Source organism: Chenopodium album, chromosome 25, assembly GCF_948465745.1.
Source record: "Chenopodium album chromosome 25, dcCheAlbu1.1, whole genome shotgun sequence".
Lineage (NCBI taxonomy): Eukaryota > Viridiplantae > Streptophyta > Magnoliopsida > Caryophyllales > Amaranthaceae > Chenopodium > Chenopodium album.
In genome coordinates, this window is record NC_137858.1 from 9,159,025 (window position 1) to 9,181,003 (window position 21,979).

General features: G+C 33.3%; 1 non-coding gene and 1 pseudogene across 2 annotated transcripts; both read left to right on the plus strand.

The window, feature by feature from the left end:
- Window positions 1-836: 836 nt before the first annotated feature.
- LOC145615732 (U1 spliceosomal RNA) lies at window positions 837-999 on the plus strand. The gene has a single exon (XR_014107326.1). It is a non-coding gene; the product is annotated as a U1 spliceosomal RNA (small nuclear RNA).
- An 8,648-nt stretch (window positions 1,000-9,647) lies between these two features.
- Window positions 9,648-16,808, plus strand: LOC145615073 (AP-4 complex subunit mu-like; annotated as a pseudogene). Its single transcript, XR_014107223.1, has 14 exons — window positions 9,648-9,803; window positions 10,738-10,832; window positions 12,437-12,640; window positions 12,912-13,028; window positions 13,140-13,268; window positions 13,531-13,532; window positions 13,689-13,813; window positions 13,918-14,018; window positions 14,115-14,230; window positions 15,126-15,220; window positions 15,453-15,540; window positions 15,658-15,718; window positions 15,835-15,908; window positions 16,348-16,808. The product of XR_014107223.1 is annotated as an AP-4 complex subunit mu-like (transcript).
- Window positions 16,809-21,979: the final 5,171 nt, after the last annotated feature.

Genomic DNA, 21,979 nt, shown 5'->3' on the forward strand with positions numbered 1-21,979 from the left:
AACATGGAAATTCACCTACTTTTATTTAAGCCCCCCTTATAAGTTGAAATTCTCATGGAAATTTACATCCTCAATTCTTAACCAAACAAATTGGTTGAATTTCCATGACTTTGACCATGGAATTCATTTTCCACAAATTGAAATTTCATGGAAATTTACACTTGCCTAATGAACCAAACGCCCCCTTAATTTGTAGACGAAAAGTAATCATCAAAGCTGTCATGTAGATATACTCGTATTGATGTAAGCCATTTATAATGGCATACTGGAATAGCAGGATCCAGATTGCTGCTAAGTGCTAACCCATTAATGAAACGTTTACCTCACCACCTACTAGCTAACCAGCTAAGCGTGTTGGCAGCATGAAACCATCCTCAAGTAAACCTGATCCTAGCTGCATTATATTAGAGCTGCTTCAGCTGGCCTTTTTTTTCTTCAACTGATCTCTAACTTTTTCCTTTTTTTTTGGGTCCATGTCACTTTCACTACTTCAATGCCATTAAAAATAACCCGGTATTGTTAATAATAAAAATTACTTTATTAATGATATTGTTAATGATATAAAGCCAAATTTCATTCTTTTAAGCTCTTATTACAACGACGATAATAATAATAATAATAATAATAATAATAATAATAATAATAATAATAATAATAATAATATTGGTGCTCGTGCAGCTGCTCACATCTTCACTAGGATCGGATTCGCTATAGCTAGAGGGGTGGGGGGCCCAAAATGTATTTCGGTTCCCCACCAATTTCTTGTAAATTCATAGAATTTGTAGATTTTTTGATGTAATAATAATAATAATAATAATAATAATAATAATAATTATATACTTACCTAGACGGGGGTCCATGGCCGATTAAGAAGGCTCATGGCCTAAGTCGATGACCTTCATTACACTTAGAAGGCACATCAGCCTAAGATCTCCCCAATGTGGGAGAGTCTACGTCATAATTTGTGATAGTGGGGGCCTGCGGCCGCGCGGCCCCTGTTTTTAATTAGGATTGGGAGCCCAGATTGTATCTCGACTTCCCACTAATTTTCTATAGCTTGTATAACTTTGTATATTTTTGAGATATAATAATAATAATAATAATAATAATAATAATTATAATAAATAATAAATAAATAATAATAATAATAATAATAATAAACAATAAATAATAAATAATAATAATAATTTATTTTTCATAAATATTTTAATATGTATATTTGTCTATATACAAATGTATAATAATAAATAATCAATAAATGATCAAATATCACTAATCCGTAGTTAAAAATCACTAATTAATAAGTTCAGCTCAGTTCAGTCAATGAGAACTGGCCCAACTAGGCTACTACTGCACTATTAGTAGCATTACGTTATTTCTTCACTTCTTTCTTCCTAGCAACTTCCTTTACTAATATTCTTATTCTTAACACACCTATATACCATCCTCCTTTACCATATTCTTCATCCCTGAACTCTTTAATTTCATTCTACCTTACTATCTTACCGAAACATTTTAACTAAAAAGTGACATTTTAGATTATATCCATGGCATCCTTTCACCTCAAAATTTTGTACCTTGCTCTTTTTCTTTCCCTCATTGGCTTTTCCTTGGCGGCAAGGCAGCTCGGTGACCCGACTGAGCCGATGACCTTCCAATACCATAAGGGTCCTCTAGCTCCTTAATGGTAAAATTACGATAAACCTTATATGGTATGGTCAATTCAAACCCGCCCAACGTGCTATTATCTCTGACTTTATCCACCTCCCTATCATCCTCCCAACATGAAGCCCAACCATAAGTTGCCACATGGTGGAATTCCATTGGCAAGTATCATCGCCTCGCCGATCCCAAGAAGCCTACTTCCACTCTCTCCCTTTCCCTAGGCAAGCAAATCATAGATGAGACATATCCCCTAGGCAAGTCCCTAACCAACACAATATCGATCTCTGCTTCAAGTGTGTCCATAGCTCGCTTGCAATATCAAAATCCTCTATGGTTGAACGCAGATTGTCCTCAAGAGTGTTAGTGATCCAAGAAACTAACATCGAGTGCACCGCAACCCAATACTTTTTCTTCTTAGGATCTGTCAAAGGTTCCGTAATCGAACCATCAATAAACCCAAATTTCCACTTTGCAATTAGAGACCTTCGAATTGCTTTTGCCCATTCGTCATAGTTCACTGCCCCCTTTAGTTTGATCGGAGTTATCACGTCCCAGGGTGATCACTTGATCCAAGGTGATACTCAATGTCAATTTGGGGTGGAGTTGAATCATCACTGTTTTTTGTCATGATTAACACACAAATCTCACGCTGATAATCTCAAGCGTGGAAAAAAAAAATTTGTGATTTTTTTTTTCCTTTTTGGAACCCTAAACCTTGGCTCTTGATACCATGTCAAATTAATGTGTAATTCTCTTACCCTTCTCATTCACATCTCAAGAATATATATAATTACACTTACACAAGATATTCCGGCCTAAATCCTAACCCTAACATAATTAGGAATAAGATAAAATATTAACATAATTAGAAAATCCAAAGATATTATACAATATTTCCTAATCTTATCTTAATAGACAACTATGTTAGTTAGGCCCTGTTCTTTTGAGCTTCTGGGCAGGGCAGAGCAGAGCATAGCAGATTTCAGCAGAGCAGAGCAAAGCAGAGCAGATTTCAGCAGAGCAGAGTAAAGCAAAGCAGAGCAGAGCAGCTCTAAAGAACGGAGCCTTACTTAATTAATTTGTTTGTTCATGTTATTTTTAATAATGTACTTGGAAATAAAAATGTGCCAACATTCATCCTCACACTCTTCTTGAATGCTCAACAAAGGGAAGGAGTTCAAACCTTTATTAGTAGTTCATTGATCGAGAATATCAATACTAATCTTAGTAATCTATTAAAATACGTACCTAAAAGCGTCGATCTGACACGTAGTCCCTATTTACATAATACCAATAACTAGACATTATTAGGATGTTTGTCAGAGACCGCTTATAAAACAAGAAATACAATGTGATCATCTCCTTTTATTATTAATCATCGCCGTCCTCAAACAAGCACCAACTAACTGATTAAGATTAGTACTCCCTCCGTCCCTAAATTACATTCCTCCTTTCTATTTTTGGTATTTCAAAATTACATTCCTCCTTTCTATTTTTGATAAGTTTTTTTTAGTAAATCAACTCTCTTTTTCTGTTTTATATTTAATGTTTTCTCACTCATAATCCTTGTGTCAAATTACAATGAATATGATTGGTTAAAAATTTTCAATTAGAGCATGTGATTGGTTCTTTTTTTTTTTGCAAAGGATTGATGACATGTCATGAGTAATAACTAATCTATATTTGTACTTCCCATTGCATTATCTAATTATTGTTATTTGTCTTATTCTTCCCTCCTTAATTTCCGTGTAAATTTCCAAACAGGAATGTAATTTAGGGACGGAGGGAGTAATTAATTATGTTTAATTTGATCATAAGATTTTTCAGCTGAAACTTGCATTGGGAGAGCAAAGTAAAGTGATATCCCAAATTCCCAACAACATCAAGCCCGGCCCCACTCTTTAACTGTGAATAGATCGATTCATAATCACATTTGATAATTAAATTGACATCCAAAGTATACATGGTAAAATTTACTCAGGGCCTCCGTCTCCAAATAATAGTCAATGAGACTACTGACTTTTATTTAGGGATAAAAGGTAGCAACAAAAGTTACGTCTTTTTAAATATTTATAATTGAAGAACTGAGGACCATTGAATTTAGAAGAGGAGAAGTTGAGTTTTGCATCAAGTTCAATTTTAACAAAAATTAGTTTAAATAATAAACACATAATAACCAATTCAAATCTATTAACTAATACTAAAACAAAAGTTTGCTTAAATCATGCCTTTCCCAAATTGTACACATGTCACTCTCAAATAAAAAAATTTCCCGCCAATTGGCTTTGATGATGTCATTAATTTTTTTTTTATTTTTTTATTTTTTCATATGTTTTATCCTTTGTCCCTATCGACTCCAAAAGTATATTAATTAATATTTCAATGTTCAAAAGCGTTCATTGTGATATATATAAATTTTCAAAAAAAAAATACTCCCTCCGTTCCACAATGATGAATCTGTTTAAAATCTTTGATTTTTTTTTTAAAAAAGATAGAATCTTCTAAATTTCTCTTAATTTGTAAGAACAAATATATATAGGCCCTGTTCTCTTCACCTTAAAAAAAAATAATATTAAGTAAAAATAATTTCAGTTCAGTAAAAATAAGTTCAGTTCAGTAAAATTAATTTCAGTTCAGTAATAATAATTTTAATTCAGTAAAAATAAGTTTAGTTCAGTAAAATTCAGTTTTCTTAAAGAAGAATTATAATAGAAAATCTAGTAAAAATAATTTATGTTCAGCAAAAATAATTTCAGTTCAGTAAAATTAATTTAAGTTCAGCAAAAATAATTTCAGTTCAGTAAAAATAATTTCAGTTCAGCAAAATTAAGGTGAAGAGAACAGGGCCATAGTCATGTGGGATTAGTTTGATTCGTTTTGGTGAGTAGATTATTAATATCTAAGTTTTATAATTTTTGCTAGTATGAGATTAAAGATATATGTAGTCAAAATGGGTAAAAATTTGCATCGATTTACGAAGTAGGAACATTATTTTGAAATGAAGGGAGTAACACGTTTAGGTAAGTTCATAGAATTACTCCCTCCGTCCCCAAATGATAGTCCCTTATGGTCTATTTTTAGTCCCAAATTGATAGCCCCATTTGCTTTTTTCAAGTACCATTAATATCAATTTTTCATCAAAATTTCCTCCAATTACAACAATATTTGTGCAAATTTAACTTTCCCATGTAAATTTTGTTTTTAAATGTACTTTTATTACTTTCTCTCTCTACTATTTTACATACCCAGTGTAAATTTATATTTCCAATGTAATGTTACTACTTTTATTTAAGTTTCTTAATTCCCGTGATTTTTGCCCATAAGGGACTATCATTTGGGGACAGAGGGAGTAGAAAGAAAAGACCTTAATAATCTCATCAATAAGGGACGAATATGAGTCAAGAAGATTTATAAATTAAAAATTCAATAAATGCCTTAGAATTGCCGACAAGCAATATAATGTCAAGGAGATAAGGATGATTTAAGCGAAAAACATCTCTCAAGTCTCAACCATCGTCGTTGGGTCATTTTGAATTTATTTTGTGTTTCATGTAATTTTTAATTTTGCTCTCTTTCCTTACTCTAATCTCAAATCTTGTGGCGCAAGGAAATTTTTTGATATTATACGGTGGTTGAAAAAATAGTCAAATAATTCTAATTAATAAATCTTGGTAAATTATGTATGAAATATGTGATGACGCTATGATTAACCACGGACAAACCTTTTACAAAATATATATTTTTTTAAACTTAATGAAGACTCAATCACAATACATAATAATAAAAGAAATATTAATCGATATAGAATAATACTGCGTACAATAATAATGCCTAAATCAGCCTAAATCACAAAAGAAACCCGGTTATTCCTTGAAGAATTACAAGTCTTGTAGTCTCAAATTGAGACGATCTATGCCCAAAAAATAATGACTAGGAAGTTCAGGAGGCCCCATATAAGTTCGGCAATGAGGACATACTGGATTTTGATAAGCCATTTAAGAATGCAAGGCTCGTGAAACATATGCTTGCACTTGCACCCCAATTTTACGATCGATTCAAGGGATTCTTCAATTCCAAATAAGCTTACTAATAAGCTCTCGTCGTTAATATTTGGAACGAAATAAGTCTTTTGAAACTCCCTATTTAACAATCCTTCAAAACAAATTGCACAAGTTTTATCTATATCATTGATGTCCGGCAATTTATTCCAATAAACAAATTCTTGGTAATGACGGGAGGTGCCGTCGTACAACCACGGCTTCAAGCACTTCAACGATACCTCCTCTTTTTCGGTGATAACCCTTGAAATACCTTCGAAAGCCAGTATGGTTCTGCGATAAGCATAGTTACCGGCGGTGATCCACGCACTAAACTCGTCCGCGTCACAAAGTCTGTCGCCAATTAAATTGATAAAAGTAATGTTATAATCATATATTATCTCAACATCATCATCTTGTTGAGTTTTGATGAGCTCCTGTATTTGATCCCTTGCCTCGCTGTTTATACGTTCTACCTCTGACTTCAAATTTATCATTTTAGGATACTTCTTGCCTTTATATAAATAAGTATTGGACAGAAACCTTATTATATCAAGCTTGCAACAATCACAAAAAGGGTTAGCATAGAGGTACTTCTTGCTATGCAAATAGCGTAAACTCACTAATTGTTCACCATTCTTTATATGATGAACTAAGCGTTCATGGTTCTCAAAAATTAATTGAACTTTGATTTTCTTTGAACAACTACGAAAAATACGCGGATGATCGCAAGGTATTTTAATACCTGAATCACTGTGCGATACAAATTGAAACGACATTATTATAGCGAATAGTAATTATTTGGTTTTAGACTTTTAGGATCTGATCGATGGTGTGTTTATATAGAAAGAAAAAAAAAAAAAAAAAAAAATTAGTTCGTTTAAGCCGGATAGAATTAGGATAGAGCTGATGCAAAGTTTATCATTATCATTACACGGTTTATATAATTTTATCTTAGATATCACTCGTATATACAAGAACATAATTTTTTTTTTACAAGGCAAGAATATAATATAGTATTATTGGAGATATTATTATCATAATTAGAGTATTGTAATCCCGTGCATTTATTTTAAATTTTTTGATTTTTTTTTTCTTTTCTAAAAATTTATGAATGTTATGAAATATTGTGTAGATGACCATTATACTCCTTATATCATTCCGGAATATTCTAGATATAGGGGTTTATTCAATTCTTATCTAAACATATTTGTGGATGTCATCTTGTACCATTTTAAAACTTTTTGAATTTTAGGATTTATTATTCTCTAAGCAAACTCTATCAATTGTATTGTATACATATGTATACCTCCATCATATAAAATACAAGGAGATTAATATTGATCATGGGTTCTGAACTTTTAATAATGAAATCACTGCACACATTTCAAGAATGTCATATCATTCCAAATCCTCATTCATTAATTTGGGACTAGAACAACGAGTCTCACGGTATTAATAATTTGGAATGTTAATGGTAGTGCCGCATTATTTAATTACAAAGAACTATTAAATTTCGGTTTGCATTGGTTTGTTTATCTTGAATCATCTTTCTCATCTATCCATAATATAATAGATTAAATGGGCTATGCTAGCAGTTGCGGACAGAAAAAAAAAATAATTATTCATTTCCAATAATGGATGACGTCGACTACATGAACTAATGCAATCAGTAATCGACGATCAGGCTGATTTTTATGGAGAGAAAGGTCCGGATTCTAGTTATGCTTGACAACCTAAATAAGGGACTTGTGTTTGATATCAGGAAAGTTCATTCTCAACTATCATTGGTAGCGTTAATTTAAAACTTTACATAATATGTTTATATTGTTTCCCAAATTTTCGTAATTTTATTATTCTGGAGTTCAATGAGCAATTTGGGGATATTTGGATTAGATGCAAAAAATAACTAATTAGTTACTGCATGTGTCTCATGGTATGAGTTTTGTTTTGACTATAAGTTTTTTTTTTCATTTTTTTATTTTTAGTATTATTATTTTTTTTTATCTTAAAGGGTATTTAGAACTATTAATGATGTTTATTTATAAAGGTAATGTTTTCATGAACTTGTAGTACATATATTTGCTAGATTTTTGGTATTACTTTTCCTATCTCTAAATGAGTTCGGTTATTTAATTTCTCCATGCTTGATAGCAAATATGAATGGTTTAGCAATTATTTACTCATATAATTTCTTTGTGAAATCCTATGTCTAATGTCTTGAACGTTTGTAAATTGTACGAAGTAAACCTAAGGCACATGTGAAAATATTTATAATTTATGTATTGAATTATGTTGTTGTAGACTCTCAAATCCAGTGATGATACTTTTCACGTTGCTTGATTATCGAATGAAATGAAGTGTGAAAAGTCTTGTGATGTGTTTGTTTTGATAAAATCTTTCTTCCTGTTTTTGAATATCTTCTCTATTTTATGAAAATAGTCATTCCAATTTAGTTTGGTCTATGATAATGGTCCATTAATAGTATAGTTGGGTTGGGCTCGTAAAGTGCTTTCCAATGAATAATTTATTAGCCAAAATCCCTAGACATCACCTTCGCTGAGTTCAACCCCTCCCCACCTTTCCACCTTAGCCGAAAACCCCTTCGTCGGCAGCCCAAACCCTCTCTTACAAGTCGCCACCGCTCAACTTGCCAAAAACCACCACCACGAAACCCCAAAACACCAAAATCGAAACCCTAGATTTTGGTTTTAGGGTTTTGGCCTTCGTGGTGGTTCAATGGGATGGAGATGGCATCGGGACGGGGCGAATTTGTTCGCCGACGCGAGGGAGGGGGTTTCGGCATCGGCCGGTGTTTAGGGGAGGGTTATGAGGGAGATAGGGGGTTTTTCAAGGTGATGCTAGCACGGTGGTTAAAGTAGGGGTTTTTGAGGGAGATGCGGGGAGCCCCGCATGACAGTTTAGGGGAAGGGGAAGAGCGCCGGCGGAGGTCCTGGTCGGGTTCCACACCGCCGAGGGGGTTCTGGTAGGGGTGTCGTTGGTGGTGGCTAGCTGGGGGAATGTTGGTGGTGGCTGGTTTTTTTTCGATAATTAATTAAATTATTATTTTAAAATTAAATTATTTAGAAGGGAACAAATCACAAGTGACACATGGCATTATTAACCTTAATGACTAACGATGTTAACGTCCGTTAGTCATTAATGGCATGTTGTGACATTAATGGTATATGGTGTATTAGAAAGTTTTCGATAGTATATGGTGAATTAAGCTTTAACTCTGTGGTATTTGGTGAAAAATCCGTATGAATAAAGGATAACGTAATGAAAATTAAAACGAGTTAATAAATATCATGGATTTTATGCATAAAAGCATAAGTAATGCGAAGTACAAAGTAAATTATTACTATTCATATAATAACACGGGGTATTATCAGATCTCAAAAACTACTCGTAATTTAAGAAATTAAATTTAGGGCTTGTTCACTTCAGCTTAATTTCAGTTTAGTTCTCAGCTCAGTTCATTTCAGTTCATAATTTCCTTCTCTCATAAAATATTCAGTTTAGTTCCTAATTTCCTTCTCTCATAAAATATTCAATTCAGTTCAGCTCAGCTCCAATCAGTACAGTTCAGTAAATTAAACAGGCCCTTAGAGTTGACAATCTCTAACATGACACGACACACATGATTGAAATCAGCATGACACAACACATGAAGTTACTAAGAAAAAACATGAAATTGACACGACACAACATAAAACCAACCCGAATATGACAAATTTAGCAAAAGTGGTTAAATTATACAATCGTTCGACATTTTACATAATTTAAGATAGATTTTGTGAACAACACGAATTTGACCCGAGACCAAACACGAACACGACGCAATTACTTTTTACCAGCTCCCGTTCTACACCTTTTCCTTTGCACATCTCACTCCCGAGTGCAAACAAATTTACTTCGTCTTACGTAAAGTCCCAAAACCCAAATAAGACGAGGGGAAGAACAAGCTCATCAAATTACAGTCTTTAACTGCAGATACCAAATTACAAGAATTCAGATTGTTGAGATTCAAAGCGACGATAATGATCTCACAGTTCTTCGTTCTCTCTCAACGTGGCGATAACATCGTCTTCCGAGATTGTAAGTTTTTCTCTCCTCTTCTAGATCTGTTAATCACTCGATTACAGTCAATTTCCATTGAATTTATTTGTTAATTTTTGTGTTATATCAATGCCAATTTCTACGACCTAATCGATTTCTGGTAGATTTTGATGGTGTTGATTTTGATTGATGTAATCCGAATTTTTGATGAATTGTAATTGATATTGATTTTTGCATTTATAGAATTGTTAATTATATTGTGGTTAAGCTGATTAAATGAGTTATTCTATATTGTTTGATGAAAAGAATTGCTCGAATTTGTTTGATCAGTCTGTTGTTCAATTGATTAGTCATGTGATTCAGATTAGCTGATAGATTTCAGTGTGATGTGGTGAGAAGCGTCCTTTTGTCATGCATTGTGTGTATTGTGATGCGAGAAGTTGATTTTGGATGATTGTATCGAGGTTTCGGAGAGTCGTTATTTAATGGAGATTAGTGAAAGATTATTGGGGTTTTATTTCATGCGTAATGAGTTGGTGTTAGTGATCAGTCTGTTGTTCAATTGATTAGTCAGTGATTCAGATTTAGCTAATAGATTTCAGTGTGATGTGGTGAGAAACGTCTTTTTGTCATGCATTGTACGTATTGTGATGAGAGAAGTTGATTTTGGATGATTGTATGGAGGTTTTGAATAGTCGTTAGTATAGTATATTGTGGTTAGTGAAAGATTATTTTGGGTTTTATTTTTTTGCATAATGAGTTGATGTCAATGATCAGAGGATCTTTTTGATCATTCATAAAGGATCAAGTTTTACACTTGTTGGCAAAGGTTTGAACTTGGGTTAATTAAGTCTGCCTAGTTGTAACTGATACTGTTACTCTGCTGTGATTATGGCATGCAAAAGAACCTTTGTTTGCCAATTCTTGCAGATATATATATTGATGTTGTGCTTTCATATTTATGTTTACACAGATCGTGGGGATGTGCCAAAGGGAAGTACTGAGATCTTCTTCCGTAAAGTTAAATTTTGGAAGGAAGATGGCAAAGAGGAGGCACCTCCTGTCTTTGTAGGTATTCTTTTTCTCCTTCTCTCCCCTCCCCCAATAATAATTTGATTTTGTGAAAATTATGTTGCATCAAATAGAGGGTGTCTAGTTTTGTTTGGATTTTTTTTTTTGTACTCTACACACACACACACACATAGCTGTATAAGTAGTATAGCTGTATAAGTAGTACAGTATAATGTGCCAAATTGAGCTAGTCCATTATAATTGCAAGGTAAGACCTTGGTTTTAAAAAGCGCGCCTCAGCCCGGCTCTGGGAAATGGGCTTTAGCTAGTCGAGGCTCAAACACCTACGGAAGGCGCGCGCCTCGTGCGCCTCAAAGCGCCTTGGGTAAGGTGCGCCTCAAGGAAAATAACTAAGGTTTAAGTTATAATTTGAAGAATGGTGGACGTTTTTTTCAAATTCAGACTGCCTTAGGTTTGCATGTATCATTATTTAATTTATAATGAATCTTTTTAATTGGTATCAAGTACAATCAAAGTAAAATCTAATTTGAAATAAATATATAAATACATGCGCCTTGCATACAAAAGGTGCGCGCCTTTGCCTTGCGCCTAGGCTGCAAGGACCATTTGCGCCTTGGTGCGCCTTGCGCCTTTTAAAACTAAGGGTAAGACTAGTAATTCTTTGACTCATTTGGCATGAACGTCACATACGTATATACGTGCATATTGTATCATTCTTCCAGGCTGATAGCGTGATAGGGCCCCCGATCAATCAGCTACCAATATTCTTTACTGATTACCAGCTAGCACCTTATATATCACTTATAAATTGTGGCACAATATTACCTTGCTCATGTCTGTTTATACTTCATACAATTAACTCAAGATAGGAACAGATCATATTTTAAATGATTAATGAATCAGTCTCCATCTCTCTTGTTCTCCATGTACCTCTTTACTCCGGTCACATCTCATTCCAATAATCCTAACCATTTTGTTACAAGTAGGATGCTCTTTCCCATGCTTGTTTGAGCATGCATGAAGCTGTATTTTAGCTCTTGTTTTAAACAAACTGTAACACCCCGTCCATTTAGAACTAGAGACGCTAGCGGAATAACGTTAGGACGAAAATGTCACTTGAATAAAATACTTTAGAACACAATTTAACGCTATAAAATAAATTAAAGCTAGTCCACTAAACAACCGAAACGGGAGATAGGGATTTACTTATATCCAAAGACTTAAAGTACTCATAGCAACTGTTAAGGCCGAACAACCTTAATTGGAAACCAAAGTTTAACATAATTTCAGATAATTACCACTAGGTAGTAAGTCTTCCTATCACCCTCGTAGAAGTCATCCACTGTAACTATGAGTAGGGTTTGGGAGAACTGCTAGTTACTCCCCAATGAGTGTGGATTATTCATGTTTATAAGCCCTTTTCTTTAGTTGAGATCCAATTCCACAGTGAAAATTACTTTTTAGTGCTTAGTGCATTGCTATATAATTGTGTGTAAAATCCCTCAATCCACCCCTCTTTGTTTTCCTGCCTTTCATGTCTCACTGCTATTATCTGTTTTCAGATTGGCATTAAATAAACTATTTTTATTCATTATATTAAGGAAATCTTATCTCAACTCGTCCTATGATACTGTCAACAGAATGTAGATGGAGTGAATTATTTCCATGTGAAGATTGTTGGACTACTATTTCTGGCAACCACCAGAGCTAATGTATCACCATCTCTTATAATGGAACTCCTTCAGCGTATTGCATGTGTGACTAAAAATTACCTTGGGATTCTAAGTGAAGAATCTCTAAGAAGAAATTTTGTGCTTGTTTATGAGTTGCTTGATGAAGTCATAGTAAGTATTCCTTACACTTCTTCCTGTTTCCAACTCGACACAACCTCATGATATGCTAAATTATTTTTTGCGAAATTTCTGTGGATGAATATGCAAAAAGTTCACATTTTTCCTAATTTCCTTTGGGTTTATTGAGATTTTGATCTTTTTGACGTGTACTGGAAGTGCAATAGCCATAATACCTTGTTTATTAAGATATGGGGTTAATTTCATGAAAAGCTGTTAACAGCCATGTGCTTCTATGTATCTGAATCATCATCTCACTGTACAGGATTTTGGCTATGTGCAAACAATATCCACAGAAGTACTGAAGTCCTATATATTCAATGAACCAATTGTGGTTGATGCTGCACGGGTTCCTGCACTTGGTCCTGCTTCCATTTTCATGGTATGGGGTTACTCATAGTGTCATATCTTTTAAAAATGAAGTTTTTCTTTCTGTTGCTAACTATTTGCTAGTCCACTATTTGTTGCTTATTATAAGTTTTATTGTTTGTAGCAAGGGAACAAAAGAATGCCTGGCACTGCTGTGACGAAGTCTGTGGTTGCAAATGAGCCTGGAGGTAGGAAGAGAGAAGAAATTTTTGTTGATATCATTGAGAAGATAAGTGTAACCTTCAGTTCCAGTGTAAGCACTTAACCCTATTTGATCTATGTGTGTGTGTGCGCCTTTTAGCCTCTAAAGTTTCACAATATTTCGAGTTCCATAAAATGATAAATAAGTTAAAAAGATACTTGCTGCTAGCTTGCATGTAGATCAGCACAAATTTGGGGTGTGCTTAATTCCCAATTTAGAAATGTGAAGTGCTAACAAAAGGCTCAAGTATGTTCTGGGTTTTTGCTACCTTGTTTTCCATATCTTTCTATTGTGAAAAAAGAAAATAGAGAAGGGGTTGGGGGGGGGGGGGGGGGGGGGGGGTTCATTGTAAAGTTGGCATTATCTAAGCCATCATAATTGATACACATACTACATTTGTTGAAAGCTTTCACCTGCTCTTTTTTTTTTTGGCCATGGATTTAAGTTTAAACTGCAATGTTTGCTTTGCAGGGATATATTAACTTCAGAAATTGACGGGACAATTCAGATGAAAAGTTACCTAACGGGTAATCCAGAAATTAAATTAGCTTTAAATGAGGATGTTTCAATTGGAAGAGGTGGAAGTTCAGCATATGGTAATATGAGTTTCTTTGAATTTTAATTTGTGAAGTTGTGGCAGATGTATCTCACTTAATAACTTAAATATGCTAAAAGCCCTCCTTTTTTCATTATTTTACAGGATATGGTAATTCTGTTGGTTCTGGTACAGTGATACTTGATGATTGCAACTTCCATGAATCTGTGCACCTTGATAATTTCGATTTAGACGGAACTTTAAGTCTGGTTAGTGAAATTTGAAGTATCTGTGCAGCTTTATTTCTAGTTTTGTTTTGAATCTCATTCTACCAGGGTATTATAATTATACACTGATATTTGTTGGTACCTTCAAATGGTGAATTCTCAGTTATGAATTATCGTATGACACAGGAGTTCAAACCTCCCTTCTGTACTCCTGTGTCAATGCTTTGATTGAAGAAGCTGGAGCCCTCAAGGTGGTGTATGCTATTCTTTCGTTTCTTAGTGAAATATCTATAATATCCTTTCTCCTCTGACATGATAACTCAGTCTCCTTCCTTTTTGGCTGTGAGTTGAATGTTTAAATGATCATGGTTGTAATTGCACCTTTAAGTTTTGAATCTTGGAGAAGAGAACTGCAGTAGAACCACCAATGGCTGATCTTGAGATAGCATGGTTCTATGCATGTTATTGATGTTTCTATGAAATGAATTTTTATATGAAAAGGTATACAAAAATTGTTATTCTGCATATGTGCCTGTATAGTGCTGTTAGTGGGTCAGCAGCTGTGCATTTTTTCCCCAGAAATGACAATCCAGTTTCATTCCTTGTGATGTTGATTGATTGGCTGTCTTGCTTCTTCAGAATATTTCTCATGACATTAGGTTTAGGTTTGTGCCACTATTTTTGTGTGGTGGAGATGTTGAATATCCATCCAGTTTATTGAATTTATCATGTTTTGTACTAGGTTTTTTTTTATTATTATTTTTTTCCCTTGAGAGTGTGATTGCTGATGCTTGTGTATGGATATATTTTTCAATTTTTTTTTTTTTTTTTTTTTTTTTTTTTTTTTTTTTTTTTTTGTGTCCTGTTCATACAGAAAAGACAGAATTCTTGACATGTGTGGTTCAGTTGTATTTGTTGGTAGATTTGTGAAGTGGTGAGAGTTCTTGTTCATAACCTATATCATTCTTATCTTCTATTTTTTAGCTCGTTTCCTCTAACTTGAATGGATGGAGGATTGTCTTTACATCATCTGTTGTGTGATTATCATCTGCTTCATATTTGTATTCCCGTGTAACAAGTGTGCCTTGTATGATAAGTTATATTTTCATTGTATTATCTGATGTTTGCTTTCTTCATTTCTTGAAGGCTGAAGTAATTATCAAAATACGTGCTGAATTTCCTTCTAGTGCCACTGCAAACACTATTCTAGTTCAAACGCCTTTGCCAAGTTATACCTCAAGGTAGCACTGTTGCTTTGATCCTGACTTGAACAGAACTATGCATTATTTTAGATAGCTTTTTTTCTTTTTGATTAAATGACCTAATTTCTGAAGCCCAGTTACTGGTCTTTATAAACTTACCTCATTTACATAATTACGAAACTGTTGGGCATGCCATGCGATTTTCAAATTAGACCTTGTATAATTTCAAAGACTCTGCCTGAGTGTGTTTGGTGGTTTGACTACTTTTCAGAGTTAGCTTTGATGTGGAACCTGGTGCTATAGGACAGATGGCTGATTTCAAGGAAGCTAACAAGAGATTGGAATGGAGTCTAAAGAAGGTGAAGCTATTTCCTTTATTTCCTTGTCCACATAATTGGAATGCCGCAAATTGAAAGTTGCAATATATGGAACATTTATCTAAACCTTGCCAGTTGCTAAATAAATAATGTCAACAGATTGTTGGTGGAGCTGAGCATACATTACGTGCTAAACTGACATTTTCACAGGAATCACACGGTAGGAAATTCTCCTTTTTAGTTTTTTTCTCTGTGTATTTAAATAGTCTTATTTCTTCTAAGATTATACTTTATAAATTATATCAAATTTGATAAGTTGCCATCCTTTCATTTCAGGGAACCTAACAAAGGAGGCTGGACCTGTCAGTATGAATTTCACAATTCCAATGTACAATGCTTCTAGACTACAGGTAACACTTTTTGCTCATGTGTTAGCGAGTTCTTTCCATGGAACATTAATCATAGGCCTTTTCTGTTATGCTTTAATTGTTGGTTGGCCATGCTGTTGGTTTCTACTTTCTAAGATGTGTGACTGATGCTGCTTATGAGGTGGCAAAGATTTTTCCTTATTGTTTAATTGCTCCACATTGATTTTCACATTTGCCAATATCCTTGAATATCTACTTCTATATAATGTTGGTGATTTGAAATTATACATGAGGAAAACGCATATTAACGTTTGTAAAATAACTGGTGAAATTGGGGTATGTAAATACTGAATAGAAGCCATAAGGGAACAACTAAAAAAAACCATCTCAGCTTTAGGTCCAATAATGGGCCAGTTGATGGGCCTTTTGATACTTTAGGTCCAATTTCCTGTTCTAATTGTTTCCCTTAATTGTTACTCAGGTAAAATACCTGCAGATTGCAAAGAAATCAAAAACCTACAATCCCTACCGCTGGGTAAGATATGTTACCCAGGCCAATTCCTACGTGGCTCGTATGTGATCAATAGGTGTTCAATGTTTGAAAGTCAACTACGCTGAAACTTCCGGTCTGAAGGCTCATCCACTTGCACCTGATGCCTTTGTTGCTTGCCTTCAAAGTCAAGAAAAGAGCTGCAGCTAGCTTAGAAGACTTATATCAAGTACGTTGTCTTTAGAAAAGTTGTTTCTTTGTAAGACATTGTACATGTTTTTGTGTTTGGAGTTGAAAGCTCATGGAATTCTTATTTTTCATTTCAATTCAAAATGTCTGCATCTTCATCAGATACCTTGATATGATATTGCTCTTGGAATTTTTCACAAGTAGCTCAAAATAATATTGGAATTTTCTGAGAGTTGAAATGTTAAATCGGTCGGCAGATTAATGCATCATCACCATTTGACCTAATTCCTTGTTTCAATATGTGGGTTAGCAGTCACCAAGTATTCATGAATCTTTCCAATATATATCTTGTTCAGTTGTTTGTCTAGCGTAAGTATGTAGGCAGGTTGCCAAGCCATATCATAGCAAAGACTTGCAATACATTCGCAAGTCGCTATCCATATGATAATTTTGTGCTTTATCAAGTGCGCAGCATGTCAAGCCTCTGCTTCTGTAAACTACCAGCTAATAGTACCTTGTATTTGGGCTACAAGAAATCTGCAAGTAACAAGATATATCTAGTCGAAATTATACTTAACTAGATGAAGCCCGTGCGATGCACGGCTTGTTTGAATTTTTTAAAACAATTTTTTTTTGTATTTATGTGCTAAAATTTCTTATATATTTAGATAAAATTGCTAATCTCAAAAGATAATATTTTGTATTTAATTGATTTAAATTTTAAAATCTCATTCGTCAATTTTGCTTACGTGACATTTGAATTATTTAATTGTAAAATAAATTAATAATTTCTTATTTAATTGGATACAACTTAAATTTATAATCCTACATGGGGCATTAAGAAAATTAAATCTAACTCCCCTTTATAAATATATATATATATATATATATATATATATATATATATATATATATATATATATATATATATATATATATATATATATATATATATATATATATATTGTTATATATGTATATATATATATTGTTATATAATATATGTATTAGTGGATGTCCATTATATCCCTAGGATTATTCAGGAATATTCTAGATATTATTATTCCACAAAACCCTAGTTGTATCTCATGTATAAATATATGTATACTCCCACATATTATTGAATACGAGTATCGATCTATTCTCTCTCCTACTTTCTTCTCTTTCTCTTTAATTTTATAACACGTTATCAGCACCAATACTCTCCATGAGTTTGATAACAATATCAACATTGTCATTTTTCAAAATATAGAATTTGAAGGGCTAGATATTTGAATACGTTGTATGTAAGTTCTTCGGGAACTTTTTTTATGCATGATTCATAACATGCTATTGAATCGTCATCATATAAGCTTTCATCACAATTATAAGCCCATCGAAATATATATAAATTTCTTCTTGTAAGCCTTCATCATAATTATAAACTCGTCATACCACAAACATTCACATATAACACAATTGTTGTATAGAACTAATTAGAATTTATGATAAAATCATGAACAAAATACATATGTGATGAGTAATGCATCAAACTACATCCTATTACAATGAGTAATGCATAAATCTAAAACTCAAACATAAAGGACTCAAAATGTAAACACAGTACAGTGTGATTTTAGAAATCCATTTTCAAATTGGACTACTAGTCCATGATAAACTTTTGATTTATTATCTTAGTTTCATGTCGACATCAAAATGGACATATATTTCTGATCCCTTATTCACAAGTCCATTCATTCTGCATATGCATATTATGTATCGGTTCCATCATATACCAGTATCATATAATTCCTCAAGATACAATTTAATTTGCATGCTATTTTGCAATGATATCTTAATACATTTCTTATTGGTACCATCATAACTTTCTTACATCATAGGCCATCTATTGTAATACTGTTCAAGATTGACATTTGCTGCTTGTAGAAAGTGATACTGTTTGGCTATTAGGTTTTTAATCTGTATAAATTGGTATCAGTAAAATTGCACCAATTGGAGGTTTAGGTTGATATGCCTATTTTTGAGGGTGAAAAATGTTCCATCCTTATAACCCGAAATAATCTCCGAGCAACAACAAAACAAAAGTTGATGCAATTTTCTAAAATAAATAAATTATTTTTTTTCAGAATTTCATGTTACATTTTTGTTAGGTAACTTCAGCTTTAAATTGGTTGTCAATTTTAATTTTTACCCTAAAGGTTAATGCAATCTATCTAGACGCAACCATTTTATGTATTAAACAATCTATGGTGGGTGAAACTTCATTTTGGTCTCTATGTTGAACAATCTTACATTAGATTTATTTAGGGTGTTAGAGGACCAACTCAACCAAAAGAGATTCGAACTCGTGACCTTTATGTCACGCTGACTCTCGATACCATGTTAGTGGACCAACTCAACCAAAAACTTAAGTTAATGGTTGAGACCCAGGAATATGTTTTACTCTATCATAGAGTATCTCCATCTAAACGAAGTTATACCACGCCACATTAACGTGAGCCATTAGGTTTCAAAATGACCTTTTTTCACTTGGGCGTAGACTAAGCTATTCATTCAAATCATTTCAAGCAATTCAATTTGACTAATTTTTGACAATAATGAATCAATGATAAAACAAAAGTTAATCCAACCATTACAAATTTATTGCCTTATTGTGTTGTCATTTTACAATTTAATGGAAGACTTTAACTCTTAAGTGGTATGTGGAAAAATTTGTGGCCACTTAAGTTCGAGAATTTCCCTTCTTTTTTCCTTGAAGTCTTTCATTTCTAGTCTTGAGCAATCGGAGAAGCACGTATTTTCAAGAATGAGAAGAGAAGGTTAACTAATAAAATACCACAAAATTTTCCAAATTTCTTTGATATTGAATCATTAAGTAAAATAAAATGTTAATATTTTAAAATTAGGTCATTTACAACTTGTGAAAGCTATAAGTACAAATTTTTGAAACAATAAGGATTGGATCAACCAACATCCATTATCCCCTAAATGACAAAAAATTACTCATATTAGTCTAATCCAATTTAGACAAAGAATAAAGGAAAATTTGATTCTAATAATCCAACCTTTCGCCGATGTTAATATATTAATCCAACCTTTCAATTACAGCTGATTAATCCCACCTTTACACCCCATTCTATTTTATCAGGCCCAACAGTTCATCCACCTTCTATAATAGGTTGCCAGTCCACGTGTCGTGCCATGATTGGTCTAAAAATATTTTTTTTTTATTTTTTTAAAAATCTTTTTACTTTTTTTTTTTCACATTCATTTCCTCTTTCCTGTTTCCCCTCTCATTCCTTTCTCCCTACTCTACCCTCTTCCCTGCCCCTCAACTTCATGAAAGCCGACACACTCTCAACCACCCCAACCACCTTTACCGCCTGTCCCAAACTACAGTAGCCACCCTACTAGTCTACTACCCTTCCCTACTTCCCTTGCCACCCCAATCACCAACCACGACCAAAATCTCCCCTCGCCCCTCTTTATATTTCGGCGAAAATCCAAAACCCCCCACCTAGTTTTCCTTTTCAGTTTCTATGGGAAGGATTTCAGATTTCAAGGGTTTAAATGGGTGGGGTTTCAGGTTTCAAGGGTTTCGGTGGGTGGGGTTTCGGGTTTCAAGGGTCTTGACCAGTAGGCCGGAAAAGGGAGGTTAGGGGGAAGGGGAGAGAGTGGCCGAAAGTTTTTATTGGGTTTTCGAAGGAAGGTCTGGCCGGAACAGGGGAAAGAGAGGGGAAGGGGGACTTTGGCTGGAAAAAGAAGTTTAGGGGGCGGGAAAGGAACCGGACAGAATTGGTTGGGTTGCTGGGCAATTTAGGCTGCCAGAATCCATGGGCGGTGGGTCATTGGTGGTTGCTGAATTTTATTTTTATTTCTTTTTAAATTCTTTTTGTTTTGTTAAAAATTGAAAAAAAAAAAATTTACATAAAGAACAGGTAACCGGTCAAGTTGGCCTAATAGAATAAGATGACCCCTAAAGGTGGGATTAATCAAGAATAATCAAAAGGTGGGATTAATAGAATAAGACCGGTGAAAGGTGGGATTATTAGAATCAAATTTTCCAAGGATAAAAGAAAGACAAAACATATATCATCAAATAAATTTCTTAGTCTAATTAAAGCAATATTGCCCAATCAAAAGATGATTTGATTAATAATGGTGAATTATTCAATAATTAATGATTGATGTAAAGCAATCAAATCATAAAGTTACCATTTACTCTATAGTTTTAACTTTTACTAATCACGTAAAATTTGAATTAATGGTAGATTGGTAGTGACCACTACTACAACTTGCTCAAAGTTGGTATCTCTTCTGACTTTCAGAGTATAACACGTCAATAAAGCTTATTCCTTTTATTTTCCAATCTTCATTTCCACCAATTCTTTACTTTCACCATAAGCTAGATGAAACTTTTTTACCATTTTAGTCAACATAATACACCTTCCACTGCCAAATATGGCATGTATGTTCATTGTATAAATGCTTCCCTTGTGATTAAAGTGTTACTGTTATTGATGATATATTCATATAGTGTTGAGGAAAGCATGCATGTCAATAGCCACTCTTTTATCTTATTATAATTTCTGCTCTTTTGATTTTATGTAATGTAAAATTGCCCACGTTGGAGGGGTTTGGTAAAGAGATTATTAGGACAAAGTCCAACATTAGCTGATTGACCACTAAATAAGCTAATTTGAAGTGTTTGGTGAAGATCTGTTTTTAAGAGTTTTTTCTGCCAAATACGATCTTTTCAATTTTAATTAGGTAATTTAAAATACCCCCATTTAATCTAAAATCATACATCTACAATCTACCCTAAAATTAGCTTATTGGTCATAAAACATACTAGAATTGTTTTTTTTTTTTGTAATCATTTACTTTTATACAAAGCAACTACTACAAACAGTTAGTCAAATTAGTTAATACAATCGGTTAGCCAAAAGTAGCTAACATAATTTGTTTCAGCTTTTAGGTTTTCACCTAACACAACCATTATATTCACCTCATTTTACATATTTCAGAAAAAATAATTTCTACGCAGTAGTAGCATAAACAAATTAAGAATAAATACTTTTGATTGGGTTAATAAAAATTACTTACTTTTAGTTTACAACTAATTTAAGTTAAATCAAATAAGTTTGATTAAGTTCTCAAATATTTAGATAAGTTTGGATTTAAGGATCATTGGCGGCTTAGTTGTGCCTTGTCGTTTTCATCTTGTTATTACAAAAGAATTTGAAACAATGTTTATTAATTTATGGGTTAAACATATTAACGCTAGTATTATTAACTCTTTAAAACTAATTATATTATATTATTCTTTAGTGTGTTTATCCTAAAGAATAATATAAAAAGAATTTGAAACAATTGCTTGCTTATTTATGAATTCAAAGTGACTATATTGGTGGAAATTAGTTCGTACTAAGTA